Genomic DNA, 21,850 nt, shown 5'->3' on the forward strand with positions numbered 1-21,850 from the left:
GCAAATAGGAGGGTGCTTGCTTTCTACACAATCACTTTAACTGTTGGGATGCCCTACCAATATTTTATATATGCTCATGAACAATGCTTTGCCCCTTTAGATCTGGCTCTTCCTGGCAGTATGACCCAGGGCAAGTTACCTAATATCTCTAAGCCTCCACTTGGTCATCTGTAAAATGGGGGTACTAACAGTCCCTGCCTCACAGGATTGTTGTGACGATCACAAAAATGCTTTGCAAGCCTTCAAGGGCTGTGGAAAGGTGACCATTGTCATCACTATTACTTACTACTCTTACTGTTTTATGGCTGTCACTATCAATGTTCTTACCACCTGAGAGTCAGTCACCCTTGGAGGATATAGATCAATGAAATGCAGCCTGGTACTGGCACCATCCTTCAAACCCCATCCAAACAGGGCTATGCCTTGTTCCTCCCACATGCCATGCCATTTCTTCTCTCATCTCTGTGCCTTCCGACCATCTCCCACACCTTGTGGTGGAGGTGTGGTGTCCACCCCCTCCACTGAAGATGGCATCATGCACCCAAACAACATGAGCACCTTGATAGACATTCCTCTGCATTGGCCTACTGTGCATTTGGGAGTACCTTTTTTCCATTGGCTTTTTAAATGGAATGGTCAGCATCTTTAATGTGGTCTGACTCAGGACTTGCCAGGGGTCTTGCTTCATTAGTGTTTGAGAGGGAAGGACTCTGATTCTTGCACACAGTAAGGGAGGGGAGTCTGAAGGCTTCCTCCTCTCCCTCCACCCTCACCCCCACCTAAGGCCAAGTGGCCCTTTCATTCACACTCTATTATAGGATCTGGGAGTGGAGTCTTTGATCTGACTCAGTGATCCTGGAGTCCAGAAATCCAGGCCAGATGTTGAATCTAGCCTAAAGAACAAGGGTTCCAGACACCAGCCCAGCAGGCGCCAGCTCTGCCAGCTTCAGACTTGAACTTGGTGAGACTAATGCTATGTAGGTACCTGAGCTATCTGCTTCCTATCCAAGGTGATACAGGAGGATTCTGTTCCCAAAAATTTAGGGGATAATATGTTTAAAAATATGTTTGTATATTTGTTGTTGTCATGTTTTGAAGTGACTTTCTCTTTGCAAAAGCTAAGTCAATGGTGAGTGGTTAAAGAGGGCTAGTCCCTTAGAATAGTGAATGCCACCAGTGGGTCCTCAGGACATTGAAGGCCCTGGAGGGGCAGGGAAGAAAATATCACAGGCCTGGTCCAGGACCGGAGGGTCAGAGTCATCCACATCACAGCTGGAATGCGGTGACCCACTCATTATTCACCTTTGCCTCCGAGAATTCGACTCTTCCCTTAGGAAAAAGCTCAAGGGCCATCCTCCATACAAAGCCTTCCTGATGTCGACCCAAACGATCTTCTCTTTATTGGGTGTTCATGCTATGTATACTTATATAGGCACATGGTGCCTCACCCAAAGAAACTGACCACCTCAGGGGCAGAGAGCATTTCTCATTTTTGGCTTCGTATTCCCAGAACCAGACACAGGGCCCGGCGCATAGTAGACACTTAGTAAGCACTTATTAATTTATTGATTGGCTTGATATTAGTCATGGAACTTAAACCTCCCCAAGTCTTAATTTTCTCAACTGTAAAATGGTACAACAATCTCTGTATTTCCTAATATCCAGAGCTGTTGTGGAAATAAAATGAAACATAATAACACTGAGCCAAGCAGTCCTCCTTCATGAAGAATCTGTAAATCTCTCCAGTACATATCACCTCCCTCCTGGGAGGAAGGAACTTTACAAACCTCAGAAATGCCATGGAAATGGGAGATGTCAGTATCCCAGTGTCTGGGAAACCACTTTACAAACCATAAAGGGCATATGACCGAATGCTATTATTATCACTAGCCAATGAAATTGATCTGGCAAAGCTGGAATTATTGCAGACTTCTAGAATCCATTTCTCCAGCCTCTCTGGCTCTGGCATCATTTCAGCTCAAGCAGATGAGCCCTCTCCGTCCCCTTCCCTCCATCTCTATCATGCCTCCAAACAAGCCCCTCCCTCCCCCTTCCCTCCCCCACCCCTTTATGGCCATGGGCTGCAGTGTGACTAATCCTTTCTTGGCATCCTGAATGAATCCCAGCATCTCAGAGCTGGCAGAGACCACAGAAACATCTAGTCCAACCCACCCCTGAACAAGAGCCCCCTTGGAAACATCCCCAACAAGCTGTCATTCAGCCTCCTTTAGAAGACCTCTCTTGAGAGAGAGACCGGCCTATTCTCCTTTGGGGCAGCTTTCATTGTGAGGAGGGCTGTTCTGACATCAAGCCTAAATGGGCTTTGTTGCAGCTCTTCTCCATTATTTTGGTCCTCTGGGGCCAAAAGGAACAGATTTAATCCGTCTTCAAACAAAGCAAATGACCGCATGCTTAAAATTACTTCTCATATGTCTTCCAAGTGTCTCTTTTTCCTCTCTGGAAATCCTCAGGAACTTGGATTTCTTGAGAAAAATTCCCTCATTCTCCTCCCCTTCAACTCCAAGAATACTTCTCTTGCCTTAGTATTCAGGTTACCTATCCCAGTAAGAGTTATATAGCAGCCACCCCTGGTGTCTGGGCATCCAAAAGCACCCTCTTTTCCCTGCAAACAGTCTGAGGTTGCATGAAACCCTTCCTTTAGCCACTGCCTGGCCAGGTGCTGGTGTTTAGAAGATGACTGACTGTTCACAACTAGAACCTGATCTCTCACAGTATTGCCCATCGGAGCTCTGGATTGCAGTCCAAGGATGGAGAGGAGTGCTTGTGGTTGAACCCAAGGGTGCAGTGGCCCTGAGGGCATTCTAAGGCAAAGAGGAGAACCAGAAACGTAGCTGGTCATAGTTCTATGGCCAATAAGTGTGCCTAGTGTTGTAGGTTGAAGTGGAACAGAGGTCCTTCCCAGGTTAAGGCCAGAGCGAAGACCAGGAGAGCACTGACCACACCTCCCCCCGCCCCATGACACTCCCCTGGAAGCACCAAAAATGTGCAGACCCTCAGAACTGAAAACAGCAGCATAAAAAAGCTTGAAGCTTCAGACAGTGCCTCCCCACCCCCAACATGAGCAGAGTCCAACTTTAACATGAAGTTCAAAGAAAAGAAATAGGTTGGAAAAAATGAAGCAATAACAAGAACTTGACCATAAAAAGCTACTGCAGTGAGAAGGAAGAGAAACACATAAACTCAGAAGAAGACAATGTGAAAACCACTATGAACAAGGCATAAAAGAAAAATGCTAATTGGACACAAGTACAAGAAGAATTTCTGGAAGAAATAAAGAAAGGGATAAGACTGATAGAGGAAAAACTGGGGTAAAGGTAGAGTGGTACAAGAAAATTATAAAAAGGGAGTCAACAACTTAGTAAAAAAGGAACAAAAATAATGAAAACAGCACCTTAAAAAGCATAATTGACAAATGGAAAAAGTACAAAAGCTTCTTAAAGAAAATAATTTCTTAAAAATCAGAATTGAGCAAGTGGAAGCTAGTGACTCTATGAGACATCAAGAAACAATAAAACAAAATCAAAAGAATAAAAAACAGAAGAAAATATGAAATAACTCACTGAAAAAAAAACAGTTAACCTGAAAAATAGATTGGGGAGAGAAAATGTAAGGATCTTCAAACTATCAGAAGCCATGACCAAAAAAAAGAGACTAGAAATCACATTTCAAGAAATTATAACGATAAACTATCCTGATATCTTAAATCTAGATGGTAAAATAGAAACAAAAAGAATCCACTGAATACCTCTTGAAAGTGACCCAAAAATGAAAACCTCCAGGAATATTATAACAAAATACCAGAGCTCTCAGGTCAAGGAGAAAATATTGCAAGCATCCAGAAAGAAATAGTTCAAATATCATGGAACCACAGTCAGGATTACACAAGATTAACAATTTCCATGTTAAAGAAATAGAGGTTGTGAATATGATATTCTGGAAGGTAAAGGAGCTAGAATTACAACCAAGAACAATCTGCCCAGCAAAACTGGATATAATTCTTCCAGGGAAATGGATATTAAATGACTTTCAAGCACTCTTGATGGAAAGACCAGAACTGAATAGAAAATCTGACATTCAGACAGAAGGCTCAAGAGAAACATAAAAAGGTAAACGTGAGAGAGTAAACATAAATGACTCAAGAAAGTTAAACTGTTTACATTCCTACATGGAAGAAGATACAGGTAACTCCTTAGAACTTTATCATTATTGGGGCAGCTAAAGGGAGTTTACACAGACAGAGGGCATGGAGGTGAGGTGATTCTGTTGAAAAGATCTCCAAAAACATAAAGGGGTGAGAAAGAGGGATATACTAGGAGAAATGGGAAGGGAGAGGTATGATGGGGAAAGATTCTCACATAAAAAGGTTCACAAGGAAGATCTTGTACAGTGGAAGGGAAAAATGAAGGAGGATGGCAGGCAATGCTTGAACCTCATTCTCATCAGAATTGGTTCGAGAGAAGTATCTAGATAGATAGATTAGATAGATAGATAGATAGATAGATAGATAGATAGATAGATAGATAGATAGATAGTTAGACAGATAGGTAGATGGATGGATGGATAGATATGTGTATTATATAATATATACACAAACATTATACACACATACACACAGAGTTGTGTATAGAAATCTAACATACCCAATGGGAAAATAGAAAGGAAAGGGAATAAGAGAAGCGACAAGATGATAAAAGGGAGGACAGATTAAGGAAGGCAGTGGTTAGAAACAAAACAGACTTTCTAGGAGGGAGAGGATAAAAATACAGAGAAGAATAGAAAAAAGAAAATTCGATAGAGGGGAAAACACAGTTTTTAACTGGATGTGAACCAGATGGGGTCACCTATAAAATGGAAGCAGAGAGCAGAATGTATTAGAAACTAGAATTCAATAGAATGTTGTTTACAAGAGGCATACTCAAAAGAGAAAGACACAGTTAAAATAAAGAGTTGGAGCAGAATCTAATATGCTTCAGCTGACGTAAAAAAGGCAAGGGTGGCAATCAGGATCTTTTACAAAGCAAAAATAGATCTAATTAAAAGAGATAAGCAAGGAAACTACATTTTGGTAAAAGATACTATAGACAATGAAATAATATCAAAACTTTGACAGAAAATTTCTCTGATAAAAGCTTCTTTTCTCAAACATATAGAAATCTGAATCAAATTTGTAAAAAAAAGTAAAAGCCATTAACCAATTGATAAATGGTCAATGGATATGAATAGGCAATTTTCAGAGGGAGAAATCAAAGCTATATATAGACATATGAAAAGTGCTCTAAATCACTATTGGAGAGAGGCAAATTAAAACATCTCTTGGGTGCCCCCCATAAGAAATGACAAATTTGGAAGGGATAAGGGAAAATAGGGTATGCTAATATACCATTGCTGGAATTGTGAACTGGTGCAACCATTCTGGAGAACAATTTGGAACTATTCCCAAAAGGTTATAAAAATGTGCATACTCTTTGCCCCAGAAATACCTCTAAGAGATCAAAGAAAAAGAAAAAGTACCTATATGCACCAAAAATATTTATAGCAGCTTTTTTTGTGGTGGCAAAGAACAAAAAATAAAAGGGATGCCCATTAACTGGGTAATGGCTGAACAAGTTGTAGTATGTGATTGTGATGGAGTACCATTGGGTTATAAAAAATGACAAGGGAGTGCTTCCAGAAAAACATGGCAAGACCTATACCAACTGATAGAAAGTGAAGTAAGAAGAATCAGGAGATCACTGTGTACAGTAATAACAATATTGTAAGCATGATCAGCTATGAAAGACTTGACTACTCTGATCAATACAATGATTAGAGACAATGATAAAAGAATGCTCTCTACCTCTAGAGAGAAAACTATAAAACTTCAAGCGCAAATTGAAGCATAATTTTCTTTATTTTGGGGGGGTTTTGTGCAACATGGCAAATAGGGAAATACATTTTGCATGATTTCACATGTATAATCAATACCATATAGCTTGCATTCTTAGTGGATGGGGGAGAGAGTAGGAGGGAGGGAATTTGTAATTTAAAATTTTAAAATAAAGTAATGCAAAAAATAAACAATTTTTTAAAAAGAAAAGTATGTTTGATGACACAGAACAAAACACCACTCCCGAGTTTCTCCTCCAACAAATAGTGTCCTGGGCATCTATTTATCTTTGTTGACTTGTCTGGACCTTATGTTCAAATAAAACATCAATGAGCAAGATATAGACTAGCCCAAGATGTTAGTCTCCATCATGAAGAATGTCCAGAGCAGAGTCCAGATGAAGGGGGGACTTCCCCTGCTCAAAGTGAAATCCCCTACATGCTGCTGTTAATGGCTGACATTTTACAGGTGGCAGTAAGCCATGAAACATCAAGATATTACAGAACGTTCTTAATGAGGTCCATGTGCACCCTATGGAGTTCAGCCCAAACTAGGAAGTTGGGTGGACTCGACTTAGCATCAGCCCATTGTCAGTACCCATATCTTAGACCCTGTCAGTGGGCAGTGAGCTGGGGCAGAAGGGTAGGAATGAGGAGACTGTAGAGTATAACCCATGGATAATTGAGAGGAAAAACTGTTGGGTTGATCATTTAATGAGACTGAGAGATGATGGATGAAGACATCCTGTGTGAGGACTGAAAACACGGAGAGAATGAAAGGCAGGACCTGGGAACATGAGGTGAACTCTCTGAGGAGGAATTGGTCTCACAGAATCCACTGTCAGGGAGTGCCCAAAGACATTCATCAACATATCCAAGCGGAGCATTTGGGACAAAAGTCTGGAGGCTTCATCTGGAGACAGACTTCCAAGGGCTTTACGTGCCCAGTGGAAGAATTGGAAACCATGTGATATGGCATTAAGTGGGTTGGATTTAGAGTCAGAAACCCTGGGTTTGAATTATGACCTTTTTATTCCCTTCATGGTCTTGGGTGAGTTGTATCCCCCCTCTGGATCTCAGTTTTCTCATCAATAAAAAGAAGGGGTTGGAGTAGAGGGTCTCAGTGTCCCTTCCAGCTGAAGTCTGGCTTTCTTCTAGAGTCAGTAGGAAGCCATTGAAAATTCTTGAGCAAGAGAACCACATAGCCAGCCTTCTATCCCCAACTGGCTCCTCTTCGGCAGAGCCTGAAAAAGGGCCAAAGGCAAAGGTTTCCCCCACCGCTCTCCATGATCTCACTCCTTCTCCCCCACTCTGCTCCCAGCCCACTCCTCTCAGGACCCTATTGTGACAGGTCCTAGCCTCCCCTTCCTGTTCCAACAAGTGGAGCTCATTCAGCTGCAGTTTGGGATGAGGGGCACCCAGGTTTCTCCCCTTGCACAGAGCTGGCCATCCCAGCCCTTAAGCAGCCCTGATGGCAGAGTCCAGCGGTGCTCCCTGTTCTTCAGGTCACCAGCAGCCTGGGGGGAAGCATCCCAGACTCACAAGGCCCTCACCCCACCCACCTCTGAGATCCCAGTCTAGACTCACAGGGCTTCTCTTTCCAAAGCAGTCTGGTCGCTTTGGTGGGCATGAACAAGGAGCATGTTTCCCCTTTGCCAAACAGGAGAAATGCCCTCTTGCTCATCCTAGGCTCCAGCCAAGAATCAAGGTGTCATTAAGGCAGAACTGGACAGGACCATCAGGTCACCCAGGCCAGGCTCCCCATTTTACAGATGAGAAAACCGAGACCCAGAGATGTTCAATGACCTTCCCAGGCTCCCGTGGGTAAAGTGCAGGCCTGGGTGAATGCTGATGCTCTGACTTCAACGTTTGCTTCTTTGGTTCGGTTTATTTTGATCTTGCAGTCTTGCATGGGCTCAACCTCCTGGGCCCAGCTCACCCCTCCTTAAGCAGCCTGCTGAGCTCCCAGGGCAGAAACAGGCAACAAACAGAAAATGAAATTAAAAAGGGCAGGATAAAGCATCTGCTGGGGAAGAGAGGGTGGTCAGGAAAGGCTTCCTGTAGGAGGGCAAACTTGGGGGAGAAGGAGCACATCCAGAACATAGCTATGGGCCTTCACAAAACCATGAAAGATTGCACATGGAAAGCAGAGAGTTAAAGTCTAACCTGGAGAGAGCTCTCAGGTCTGGCCAAGGATGGTGGTTGGCATTTGGCCCAGAGACAACAGGAGCCACCGAGCTTCTAGAGCAGCGAAGTCTCCCTTCATGGCTTGGGGGTTTCAGTCAGTCTGATTACACTCTGCAGCTAAGGTCCGGAGCTTAAGCGAGAAGCCAGCACTTTTAGGGATCGCTTGACCTCTGCCCCCTACACCCTCTTCCTCCTTTCCCGCCCTCACATGACTCCCTTAAAAATTGCACTGACCAAACTACCCCAGATCCTGGGCTGGGGAAAGGGTGTCCAGCCCCATTACTGGAACTCTTCTCAGAGAAAACAGGGATAGTTAGTGGGCTGGACACTGGGGTCTCCACACTGGGCTTAATCTAACAAGCTGCCAGTCAACAGTATGGCCATAGGCTCATGGAATCGGAGCTGGATGATACTGTACAATCCAGAACAATGAAGAAACAGAGGCCCTGCCACGTCCATGATTGCCCCAAGTCACACCAGCAGCAGCAGCCGCCACCCAGCTGGGGCTGACCCCTCACCCTCTGGTGCTGTGTCCTTGGCACTATTCCTTGTAGATTCAAACAATCCACTGATGTGGATACAAAGGTGCCCTAAGGGTTAACATTAAAGGTCGCTTTTTCAGTACTTTGTGAGCCCCCTCCTGAGGTAGAGGGCATCAAAAGTCTCTTTCCCTTATCTTGGAATATCATCAAACTTCCTCCTCATTCTGGACCACAAAATTCCTTGTTTCTTTCAGCCTGGGTCACAAACTTTTCCCTTTCTCCCTTATTCTGTCCGTATAAAAACAAGCCCCTGTCCCTGTGTAAATTGTTAGTCCTTCTTCAAGGGCTAGCCTACTGCTTTTGTATCGATAAAGCTCCCAATGGCTACAGAGAAGGTCTAAGGGAATTCTTTCACCCTGAACCAGCTCTAACACAGCCAGCAACATTTAGAACTCAGTAGTCAAGGCCAGGGAACAGTCCTTGGGGATAGGATTGGGGGGTTTATAGGACTACAGCTGTCCAGAAGTCCAAGGCGGGCTCTATCAGCCCTAGGGCCATAGCCCTCTGCCTGAGAGAGGCCACTGTGTGCTCCACACTGGGCTCCGCTCGGCATCCCACCACAGGAGGCTGCTGACAAGCCACAGTGCATACAAAAGATACCAAGCCTCCTGAAAGGACTAGAACTTGGACAAAGTGAAGATTGGTTAGGAAATAAAAATGACTGAGCATGTGGAAACTGGAGGTTTGGGGGAGGCCCTAGAAGAACTGGGGTCTCTGTGAGAAGGAGGGCCATGAACAAACCTTGCTAAGGAAGGCTACAGGAGCTGAGGCTGGATGTTCTTGAGAGGATTCCCCCTCATACGGGGCTTGGATTTGGAGGCCTTAGCAGGTCCCCCAGGGTCTGGATATTCATTCACTGTCTGGAAGGCAGGCAATGGGCCCCATGCCCTGGAGATGTCAGTTGGATGTGGGTGCTTCTGGGAACTTCTCTGGATCCTCCTCCCCACTCCCAGAAGGCTCCAAACTCCAGGTATACGGCCCCGGCCCAGAACCACAGACTCCCTCACAGGATGAAGTCTCAGGAGGTAAATGCTGGAGGAGCAGCCCTCCTTGCCCCATGATTAAACTCACTTGGAGGTTGGAGGTCCAAGACAAAGAAGGATCAGCTGTGTTTAATCAGTTTCCTCCAGTGAGCATCCTGAATCCAGCGCCAACCCACCCGGCCATTTCTCATAATGACTGGGTGGGCAAGAATCGAGGCCTGTGGCCAGAACCCAACACAGACCTGGCATGCAATAGGAATCTAATGGCACTTAACAGAGAATTGGTGAATTGAACTGACTTGGGCTACAACAGTTGAGTGAAGGGGTTGGTAATGGCAAATCCTCTATGCCACCTGTAGTTCCAAATGCCAGCCCTGCTAGTGAGGCTGCCATCACTACAAGGATCAATATTGAGCCTGTAAGTCTAACAGAGGCAATGTTGCCCAGTGGGTAGAGAACCATCTTCAGATTTCTTGAGTGCAGGAAACCTGGGATGTAAGTCCCATCTCTGACATCTACTGATTTTGTGACCCTGGCCAAGTCCTTTTACCTCAAAATGCCCCTCATTGCCCTGGCAACTCTCTCAGACATAAAGTTGAAAAGCCAGGTGTCAATCTTCATGGGCCAACAAAGTTTTCAGTCTGGAATTTCTTAGACCAATGAAAGCACTTGTCTGTTCCAAATACACACACACACACACACACAGATCTCTGAGACAGAGACATGGAGAGAGAGAGAAACCAATAGATAGTGAGAGACAGAGGGAGACAGAGATATTACTTGGCCTTCTGTTGGGGGTCTGCAACCCACTGAAGATGAGATATTTCCAACATAAGAGGGTGACCCCAAAATTCACTGTGTCAGCATGCCCTAGAATCCAAGCCACAGAGGGCATCAGCTCAACCCTGCTCTCTGGTCAGGTAGCCTTGCTCTCCAGGGGGCATGGAAATTAGAGTTGCCTGACCTTGGTCTGCAGAGACACATTCAAGTGCTATCCCAAGATCTAGGACCAAGGAAATGATTCCAAACTGGCAGGTGAAGGTCAGAGGGTGAATGGGCAATACCAGGGCTGTGAACCAGGAACTCATCCACATCTCCCCACAGTAAAGGGAAGCGGATGTCTATTGAACATCCCCTCTGGCAAGGTCCCAGTGCAAATACTCAAGTGCCTAGAGCAAAGAGAGGGAACTGTCTTGCGTGGGCCAGGCAGTGACTGGGCTAGGCAGTAGGGACACAAGGAAAGAGCCTCTGTCTGTGAGAGCAGGATATCATCTACACACAGGTTAGAAAATATACTGTGATAGAAGGAGCAAAAGAACAGAAACAGCTAAGGGGGGGTAGGAAAAGCCTGGGGAGGCAGGGCCTAAGCTGGGCTGATAGGGAACCAGGGAATCTGAGATGAGGAGAGAAGAGGGGAAACATCCCAGTCTGGTGCCATGGAGATCTCTATCCATAGGCAGACTGAGTGGAATCACTTCAAGTCAGATTCTCCACAAGGCCTCAGTGTGCCTGAGCTTTCTCCCACACCACCCCGTGTGGGGAAGGCCATTGCTAAAATGGACATCAGTGAGGTGGCCAGCAGGACACTGGCCTTGCTTGAATGGGTGGGTGAGGAGCCAGGAGATTTGGGCTGGGAAGGAGGTGTGGAGGGAGGCACATAGCTCTCCTCAGTACTGAAAGGAAGGGGACTGAGCTAGCTCTGCCTCGCCCCAGGGGCATAAAGAACACCAGTGGGTGCCAGTCATAGATGGGTGGGTGAGCAGGCAGAGCAGCCTGGCAACACCAGCTGTCCCAGGGGGGAAGGAGCTGCCTGCCAAGATCATGCACACCCCTTTTCGGGCTCTCTTTGGGGATGGCTGGATAAGTCCCTGCCAAGAAGGCTTGCTGTCCTGGGGCCTCGGAGGTCAGTTTTCACTCTGAAATGTCTTGACTCTGATGTCTTGATGAGTTAAGAAAGACCCAATGGGTGTTTGGGTCCCTAATTAGAGATCACACCCTGGCTTCCTCCCTACATATCACCCCACCTCTACTTGTCCATTATATGCCATGTTGCCGTTCCACCTACCCCACCCCCTTCTGATCCCTCCTTCCAATTTAGTTACAACAAAATGGAAGGTAAGACCCTCCTGGGAAGGTAACCTAGAGGGAAAGGCCCCTCCCTGCTCCACTCCCCACTCCCACCCATACAAACCAAAATAAGATGTGGCCCAGCTCTAAGGTCCTTAGCCATGGCAGCATCACAGAACTGGGGATGCTGGAAGGGACCCCAGCAGCCATCTGATCTAGGCTGCACACCAGGGATGGCCATCACACCCCTGACAAGTGGGCCTCTAGCCCCTGCCTTCCACAGATGGGGAGCTCACCACCTCATAAGCAGTCCACTGCTACGGGGGAGCCCTCATTGCTAGGACGATCCTCCTGCCTCAATTTGCCTCTTTGACACTTTACCCCATCATTCCTGCTTCAATTTCCAGTGGCGGCTCACTCTGGTTTCAACTCAATCCACACCGTGCCCATGGATCAACTGCTCCCCTTCTGTGTATTCCCCTCCCTCATCATATTATAAGCTCCTAGAGGGCAGGGATGATCTTTTGTATCTTTTTGTAGTTGCTTAGCACAGTACCTGGCATGTAGTAGGTACTCAGTAAGTGTGTAGTGACTAGTGACTGGCTTGGCCTTTGAGGGCCAAACAATCAAGTCTAGCACCTCTCCCACTTGTCCTCCTGTCCCATCCCCATGAGGTTTTCCTTCTCCAGGACAAACTGTTCCTTGGACAAGCTTCTTAAGCCATGAAGCCAAAGCCTTCCCCCTTCCAGGCTACTCTTCCCTGACCACTCTGAGTCATCAATATTCTTCTTACACTGTGATGCCCAGAACGAAACAGACACTCCAGAGGAAGTCTGATGAGGGCAGAGGGCAGTGAAGTTGTCATCTATCTCTTCCTGCCTCTTTTCTTCGCACAGCCCAAGAAAGAGCTAGCATTTTTGGCTGCTACATCACACTGTGGGTTCATTTTGAGCTTGTAGTCCACTAAGACCCCCAGATCTTCTTTTTAGAACACCACTCAACTAATAACCATGCCTCTATCCTTTACTTATTTTAATACTAGTCCTTCCTGAAAGCCCTCTGATTTGATGCACTGCAGTGCTCTAACCTCGTGAGTGACTTGCCCAGATGGTGTTCTAATGGTCCATTCCCACAGAGTGGGATGAGGGGCATGGCGGGGGGGTGTTCTAGAGTGGTTTCACTCTGGCTCTAATTTTGAAGTTGAGTCCTTGGTTTGGTTTCCATGGTTCTTTGGTCTGTGCAGGCCACCCAAGCCCATGTCTTTTCTGCAGGTAAATATGAATCTTTCCCCAGTTTCCTGGTAGCAGGAATGGAATATGGAATCCAATAACATCAATGGAATTGGTAATGGGTCTGTTTCAGGGATGAGAGAAGCAATAATGACTCTGGGCACAAGAGAGTGTTTCTGAACAATCTATGAGGCTGGACTGAGCCAAGGGACACCCTGCTTTGCAGGCCCAATTTCTGGTTTTAGAGACTTGAGGCAGGTGAGCAGGTGGGTCCATGCACTGTGTAACCATAAGCACCTGCGGTGAGGTTTTCATGGACTGCACCCATACGCTCAGGCAGTCTTCCAGGTGAGCAGTTCATTTACAGTTTGGGACCCGGCTTGGGAAAAAGATGATGTCACACGGCTCCCTCTAGTCCTGGAAGAATTCTCCTGGACAGTGGCACAGCTGTTGGGCTGGATTAGGACATCCTTCATTGCCCCCATGGACTTTGTACTGCCCCGCCCCCAACCCCTGAGGCCTGGGGATCTGCCTCCAAGGAAGAACCACTCTGTGACCAGCTTCATCCTGGTTTCTATTCGATCTGTTCAATCTCAGGAGTTAGTTGATCAATCAATAAATGCCTACTGTGTGCCAGACACTGGGCTAAGCTGTACAGAAAGAAGCAGAGAGCTCACAGTCTAATGGGGAGACAAGCAAGCAGATGTACACAGAGAGTACTCTATGTGGGATAGAGGAGATAATGGACAGAGGGAAGGCCTGGAGTTAAGAGGGGGAGGGGAAAGCTTCCTGTAGGGGGCGGGATTTTAGTTGGGATTTAGAGGAAACCAGGGAGAAGAGGAGGGACAGTGCTCCTCCAGGTCCGGAAGAATGGCCACAGCCCAGAGACTGGACAGAAAACAAATGAAATGATCCCTGTTCCTCTAGTGTCACATTCCAATGGGGAAGACCACAGAGATACTTCTAACTACCTACAGCCTTATAATCAGGGGATAAATGCAGGGTAGTGAGAGAGGGAAGCATCATGGGGCAGGCAAGATGCAGGTGCAGTGGATGGAGCCCAGAGTTTGGAGTCAAGAAGACGTAAGTTCAAATCCCGCCTTAGACCCTTATTGGATCTGAGACCTTGCTTGGGCAAGTCATTTACCTTCCCTGGGACTCAGTGTCCTCATCTATAAAATGAAGGGGTTGGAACTTGATAGTCTCAAAGGTCAATTTCAGTTCTAGAGTTATGACCCCATGATGAATTCAATCTCCAGTGTTCTGGAGGGAGGAAATACCCAATCATTAACAATTTTCACCAATATTTTTTTATCTAACAGAATAGACTGTATGTATGTGTGTGTGTTTCAGTCATTTTCAGTCCTATCTGACTCTTCATGACGCTATTTGTGGTTATATTAGCAAAGATACTGGAGTGGTTTGCCATTTCCTTCTCAGTTCATTTAACAGTCAAGGAAACTGAGGCAAATATGGTTAAGTGACTTGCCCAGGGTCACATAACTAGTAAGTTTCTGAGGCCAGATTTGAACTCAGGAAGATGAGTCTTCTTGACTTCCAGCACTCTATTCACTGTACCACCTACTGCCCAATCTAACAGAGTAGTCAACCTCTTTGCCACTGGGTTACATAACTAATTGTCCTTTCTTTCTACAGGCTATAAGCATATGGCAAACATTTGGTCTAACACAGTCATGTTCAATGGACTACCAAGAACTGAGAGAGGCCATAGGAAGGAAACAGTGGTTGGTTCCATCCCTACCTGCCTCTCCCACAGTAGGGCACCATCTTCCCACTTCCTGAAGAAAGGTACTCCAAAAGTGCTAGGCTCCATCTTTTCTGTTGGCTTGGTGGGTTCCTCTCCTTCCATGGTTGCCACTGGCCCCTCTGTATGGGCAGCTCTCCATTCCAGGCCCCCAGACTCAATCCCTCTCTGGAATTCCATCCTCCCATTTCCAACAGAAGATCACACCAGAGCCTCCAACTCAGGGTCCACACCAATGATCATCTACCCTCTGCCTCATCCCCAGCCTCTCATCCCAGTCACCCATGCTCAAGACTCTCAAGTCACTTCAGAGAAATGACAGATGTGGAAGAGAAAGGCCTCTAGAGGAGGCTGAGTCCTACTAGTTCTACCCTCTCAGAGCCCTCTCAAAGCCCCTCCCTTTTCATTCCCATGGCCACCCCACAATTCAGATTATTACCTCTTTCCTGCACTAATGGCAATTGCCCTTAATTAGGCTCGCAGCCTCTAGGTCTTCTGCAATCCCTCCTAAACAAGGCCAGATTAATCAGCCTAATGCACAACTCCAGTCACATCTCTCCCCGTGCCAAAGCTCTGCAAGGTTCCCAAACAGCATCTAAATGCACCAGCTTGGCATTTGGAGGACCTCTGTGACCTGGGACAGACTGTCCAGAGGACTTCTTCCTCCCTTGCCTTCTCCCCAGTCTTTTCCATGTCTGGGCCATTCCAGAGCCCATCTAGGACAGCAGGAAGGTACATCTGCCACCTCCACCCTTGTATTTCTTCCTCCATGCCTCCCCCAGCAGCAACTATACAGGAAAGCCCAGAGGCTGGAAGGTCTTCTGCCACAGGGCACATCCTCTCCACTTTCTGCCTGACTCCTCATTCAGTTCGGAATTTCTAACGTTCTTTCTTCCAGTGAGATGGAGAGCCACCAGCCACAAGATTCACTGGACCTCTGCCTCCAGACCTCCCCATTGTTCCCTACTTCTCTGCCCTGATGTTCCCCAGCCCTGTAGTCTGGTCTGTGTTTGTATAACCTACAGAGCCCTTGGCCTTGCCATCTACCCTGAGGCTGCCTCTCAGGGCTCCTGGGCTCTTTTCAACTGAGTTCTTTTTCTTCTTTCTTTTTCCTTCCTGCTTTTGGCATGTGAGGTCCTATAGGACAGGGACTTTCTGACTTTTTCTATTGGCATGCCCAGCTCCTAGGTCAGTGCTTAGCATACAATAAGTGACTAATAAATGCTTTCCAGTATTACTACTGCCTTTTGGATACCTTATCTTCCATTTCCCAAACACTCAGTCTTCCATGTCCTTCCCTCCATGGAAGAACTCTCCTGCTTAAGATGGTGCCCTTCATCTCCAACCCAAATCCACTTCTTTGTCCTTTCCTGTGGCATGTCCTACCACCACCACTGGACCATAAGCTTGTACTGGATCCCTTTTTGCCCCCTTTCCCAAAGCTAGACCCTGCCCTTGCTTGTTGTAGGTACATCGGAGGGGCCAGAAAGGAGGGGAGTCTGATGCCTCGCTTTTCTCTTAGAACCTGGAGCAAGTGCCCCTGGGATAAGCTGTCCATTTTTATTACAAAGTCAGGTGACTTTGACTGGCTTCAGAAGGGGCACTGGCAATGGGAAGCTTCTCCCCTACTCCCCTGCTGGACTCACACATCACCTCATGTACAATCTGCCATCCATTGGCCTAGCCCATGCTGGGACTCAATCTTGCTAACCCAAACAGGCCACGCCAGTGGACTAATGAGACTAACCTAAGAGAGAGGAGAGGCTGACCCAAAGAGACGGATGTAGGTATCGTCAGGGGACCAAGGAGGACCACGCTGGAGGACCCCTTTCCGCTTCAGCACCTCCTCCTCAAAGACACCTCATGGGGTCAGTGGCTGTCCCTGAATTCTGTCACTGCCAACCAGGAGCAAGACAAAGGGGGTGCTCCTTTCTTTCCAGGCAGGCATATGCACCAAGAATATGTACACACGCACACAGGCACACATGTATGCATACACACATACATAGATGTAGAGAGACCTTTAACATAGAGAGGGTCTGTTACATTATATAGAACATAAATATATTATGGATGTATATCCAGGTGGTTGTATATTTAATTGCATATTAACATATTTATTACTAGAGACTTTCATGTTGGGTATTTGGTCTAACCTGTCAGTTCATTGGTGTGGAAAAGTCTTAGGAAAGAAACTGGACGACTCATAGTCTCACAGAGGTGCTTGTGCACCCTGGGAGGTTAAGTGACTTGCCAAGGATCATCCAAAGAGGACAGGGGCAGATCTGAAGGCAGACTGCCCTCATGTCAGTGCTGCCCTCTATCTAGTTCACGGTGCCATTACACCATTCTCTGTCTTTCTTCTATAAACACACAAAGATGACATGGGTGTATATCATGCACAATCTACACATACATAAACACACATATTCCTACATATGTCACATGTAGGTACACACACAGAAAGAGACAGAAGCTGTGCTTGGCACTGGCATGCAAAGAAAGGCTAAATCAAACCAAAATCCCAGTGTCTGCCCTCAAGGGACTCAGTTTAATGGAGGAGAAAACATGCAAACAACATGCACATACATGACATGCACAGGAAAATCAGAGGTGATCAGCAGAGGGGAAGGACTCTGAGGGAGAAGGGCCTCTGGGGTATAGGTCCTTACGGCTGTATATGTGTGTGTGTACACACATAGGCACATATCCGTGTAAACACATATATACAAATGTATCTACAATTGCCCCTATAAAATGTTTTCTGCCCACGTGCACACATGTGTGTAGCTTCTATGAAGAGATATTATACACACATAGCCTCTACATGATATAATAGGATATAGTAAAGTAGACTATGATGTGATATACCATCACACATATGTACATGAACATAGGCACTACAACATACAGATACTGCTCCAGCCATACCATTCTTTATCAGACAGCCATGAAGTCCAGACAACCCACAATCACTCATTCCACTCAGTTCCAACAGGCTTTACATCTGGTGCATTTCACTGAGATGTACCTCAGAAGTATCTTACCTACAAGGTAATCAAGGAATCATGAAGAAGTCAGAGTTGGAAGGGAACCAAGTGCCCACTAGTACAACCCACCACTGGCCAAAAATCCTGAAGGGAAAGTCATCCAACAAGGGTTCATCCAGTTTGAAGCCCTCCTGTGAGGAGGAAGCCCCTCCCTTCCCAGGCAGTCCCTTCCTCATTAGAGCAGCTCTCATGATGAAAAAGTGCAGGGGCCTCTTACTTGGTTTTCCAGCCATCAAAGCCCACATTTGCCTCTGAAACTTCCACCCATTATTCCTGCTTCTTCTGTCTGGGACCAACCAGAGTAAGGCTAATCTCTTTTTCACATGACTGTCCTTCTCTTGAAAGCTGGCCATAAGCGCCCTGATGTTCCCCTTCTCTGGTTCCTTGAGCTGATCCCTTGTGACCTGGATTCACCAACCTGGTTTCCACACAAGCCCTTTATATGTTGAGACATCAAGAATGAACACAATACTCCTGGTGAGGTCTGAAGGCAGAAGATAGTGGGACTACCACCTACTAATTAAAGGCACCAAACTTGGCATCTCCTAATGCCTCATGACTAGTGATCCAAGGATGCCATGGTGGATCAAAGGAGACAATGCAGATGTGAAGTGCTTTGTTTTCTCTATCCAAGAGTGTCCATATCAATGGGTGCAGTCCCCTGGGCCCCCAAAGCTGACAAAAATGTTAGCTCTTATTATTTCTTGTTCCTTTCCTATTTGGGTTGATTGGATGGCTGCTGAGCTCCCTTCTAACTGGAATTCAATGATTCTCTTGTTTCTCCTTAAACAACAGAAACTGATTCTACTTGCCATGGATAGTTGGTTGCCCAGGGACTCTGGGCTCATAAGACAAGAGAGAAAGTGGTCTCCATGACTTCAGGGGTTCCTGCTATAGGGTGACAACATGGACCTCTTGCCAGGTCTTGCTTCATTTGTATGGAAGGCTTCCTTTCAGCCATCCTCATCCCCCCAGGAATGAGCACTACCTTTATGGACTTTAGTGAAATGGATCCTATTCAGAAGGGGAGCCAGCTACCTAGCATGCTGCTGAGATTAAGTAAAAACAAAAAATAAGAATAAAAAAAGCTTTCCAGCAGAATTAGTGACTAAAAAGGTTTATCCCTTCAAGGCTATTGATTTTTTTCCACCCTGAGCTCTAAGAAGTATGGCCTGGAGAGATCCCATATCCAGATCCACCCTCCCCAGCCATTCACTCCCATCATCTCTCACAATGTCAACTATAAGACCATGGATCTTAGAGACAACTGAAATGACTCCTGTTCAGCAAAATTTGGTCTTACCACTGTGGGATGGCTCATCCTTCAATTGTGCTGAGGCAGCTGCTGCTCCACCCAAATCCCTTAAGGAAAGGAAAGCCCACTCGTTGTTCAAGATTCTCATGGTCTTGGATACTACTATGCTTCCTACTTCCCATAAACCCCAACTTTAAGAAAACTAGGAGAATGAGAATGCATACAAGTCAATGGCATGCCCTCCAAGCTAACTTAAAGGTCATCAGCATATTTCCCTATTGCATGGAAGGGGTACCATGTTGGAGCTAAGATGTGGATCACCCACAGGTCACAGATGCTATTCTCTAAAAACATCCCATTAAAAAATATGGTGTGGCCAATTATTACTGCTAGTGATTCACAGCACCAACAAACTCTTAATCATAGGTCACTGCCAGAAACATCTGCTCCCTCTGGTCAGGCTTGCTCAAAATCCTTCCAGTCTGAAGAGGGTGAAGATCGAGTCTACCTCCCCCAAACCCCACTGACAAATTTCTGACTTTTTATTTATCATTTCTTCCATGAGGGCCCTGAGTCTGCTGGAACAGCACAGAGCACCAATACTGCAAGAATGCTGGCTTCAACGCTGCTCTGGAAATCAGGACCTTTGGGTGACAAAATAAAGGAAGGGTGGCTATAAAAAGCTGGCTGGTCCCAGCTTATGCCTGAGATACAATCCCACTGTCTTGGATGCCATTTCTAAGGTTTCCTCTCCATCACTGCTCCATGCTCCAACAGCAAGGGTGATCCTACCACACAAATTTGTATCATTCAGAGAAGCCCCTGGAGAGAAGAAGGGAAGCAAAGAAGGAAGGAAGGAGGCCATTTTTTTCTCTGTCTAGTGACTGGATGTGATGGAGCAAAAGCTTCCTTGTTCTGCCTTCCACTGACCGAGAAGCGTCTTTCCACTTGGGTGAGAAAAGAATGACCTCAGTACACTTATTAAGAGAGTAACAGGAAACCAAAGCTGTTCAATACGAAGACCCCCATAGTCCTTTCCCCCTCAGTAAAGTCCCCCAAAACTTTGTACCAATTCACTCTCCTATGAGACTCACTGGCTCTTTTGTTTTCTCCTGGATTGATTTAACCTCCACTAACCATAAAGGGGAGTGTGGTGGGCTGACCGTTTTATACGGTCCTTTGACAACTCCGATTTGGGTCTCTAAAAGACATAGCTGCCTTGAAGGACTCTCAACTGGCTCTGCCCTAAGTCCCCCAATTCTGGCCCTGGAGAAGGAAAGAGGGAAGGTAGTCTGGCCCCACCTTCCCTACTTGGAAAACGTTAAGGGGGAGCGCTCTCCCTCCTGCCTGACTTGCGAGCCTAGCATGGAAGTCACTTCTGTTTATGGAGCATCCTCAGGGAGGGCGGGGTGGAGCCCTGGTCAGGTGGGAAAGAGACCGATCACAGGAAGGGCCAGGCAGGCACAGCATCCCCTCCCCCGCCTGCCGAGAGGCCTCCTTGGCACCTCAAAGACTCCAGAGCTGCCCCCCACTCCACCCCCCGCCAGCCCCAGCCCCGGCAATGGCCCTGTTTACTTGGCATTAGACATTGAGCGTCTGAGCTCTCCCAAGAGAACCCAGACGACAGTGGCTACCTGAAGGCAAAACCAGCCCTGCCTTTAAAAAGAGGCCCGTGTATTTGAGAAAGAAAGCCCTTGCCCCACGCATGGGCTCAGCTCTGTCCCTTGGCAGAGCCCCCGGCCATTCGGCCTAGCCTTGCCTCAGCAAAACCCAGAGCCCTGACTCAAGAGCAACCTCAGTGGCTGCCTGGAAACCAGTCCCCGATGCGCCCACGCCGGGAGGCGCCAGGAACCGGCTGCTGCGCGGGAGGGGACTGGAGAACTAGGGGACAAAGTTTCTCAGCACTGCTTGGGCTTAGCTTTGGGACCAGGGGCCTTTTTTATAAGACCAATTTCGGCTGCTCCCGCCTCTGAACTCCCCAGAGCTCAGAATGAGGCCACCAGAAGCCCAGGAGGTCGAGGGAGACGAGAAAGGGAGCTGGGATCCCGAAGTTCACAGCCCCGGGAGCTGACAGTGTGGAAACAGTCTGGTCACCCCATCTCGCCCCCGCGGGCTACCACCCCACCCCCCCCATCCCCATCCACATAAACACACGCACACTTCTTCTCGGCCCAGAGCGCCCGTGGTCAAGTGGCCCCGGGAGAAGCCAGGAGGCACTCACCTGTCCCAGGAAAGAGGATATCGCCTGTTGGCCCAGGGCAGGGCGCTCGGTGGCTGGCCGACTGGCCGTCAGTGTGCGCACACAGGGGCTGGTCCAGGTCGGACTGGGGGTTACCTGGGAGGGATGGAGGGAGGGGAAAGGGTGACGAGGGGAAAACAGGGGAATGCGAGGGGGTGGAGGGGAAGCCCTGGTCTCTGTATCTTGCTCCCGCACCTGTGCTCGCCTGGGAGGAGGGCACACCAGAGACGGCGGGAGGCAGCCAGCCAGGAAGGGAGCGGGCTCACATTGAGGGCGGCGGCAGCGGCGGCGGCGGCCCAGCCCAGACACCGAGGCGGGCTCTGCCCCCTCCAGTTCCTTGAGCCAATCCCAGCCCCCGAGAGCGCACAGCCTCCGCTGGGCAGGAGGAAAGTGAGGAGCTGGGCCAGGCGGTTGACTCCATTGGCCAAGCGCGGCGCAGCGGCAGCCAATCAGGGCCCTGACGGAGCCGCCCTGATGCGAAGCCCAGCAGCATCCCTGCATCCCAGCATCCCAGGAGCGTCCCAGCGTCCCAGCGTCCCAACGTGCCCGCGTGCCCCGCGTCCCAGCATCCCGAGAAGCGGCCCAGTGGTAGCCAGAGAAGTCCAGCCGGTCGCCTGGCCTCTGGCTGTATGGCTGTTGGAGAATCA

General features: G+C 47.6%; 1 protein-coding gene across 21 annotated transcripts in view; it reads right to left on the bottom strand.

The window, feature by feature from the left end:
- The window catches only part of PCBP3 (poly(rC) binding protein 3), a 398,673-nt gene extending 377,163 nt beyond the window's left edge, over positions 1-21,510 (bottom strand). For all 21 annotated transcript variants that reach the window (XM_072640817.1, XM_072640816.1, XM_072640808.1 and 18 more), the window contains exon 1: positions 21,186-21,510. The gene's annotated coding sequence lies outside the window, so the exon portion shown is untranslated. The remainder of the gene's footprint in view (positions 1-21,185) is intronic.
- Between the last annotated feature and the right edge of the window lie 340 nt (positions 21,511-21,850).

Source organism: Notamacropus eugenii, chromosome 2 (assembly GCF_028372415.1).
Source record: "Notamacropus eugenii isolate mMacEug1 chromosome 2, mMacEug1.pri_v2, whole genome shotgun sequence".
Classification (NCBI taxonomy): domain Eukaryota; kingdom Metazoa; phylum Chordata; class Mammalia; order Diprotodontia; family Macropodidae; genus Notamacropus; species Notamacropus eugenii.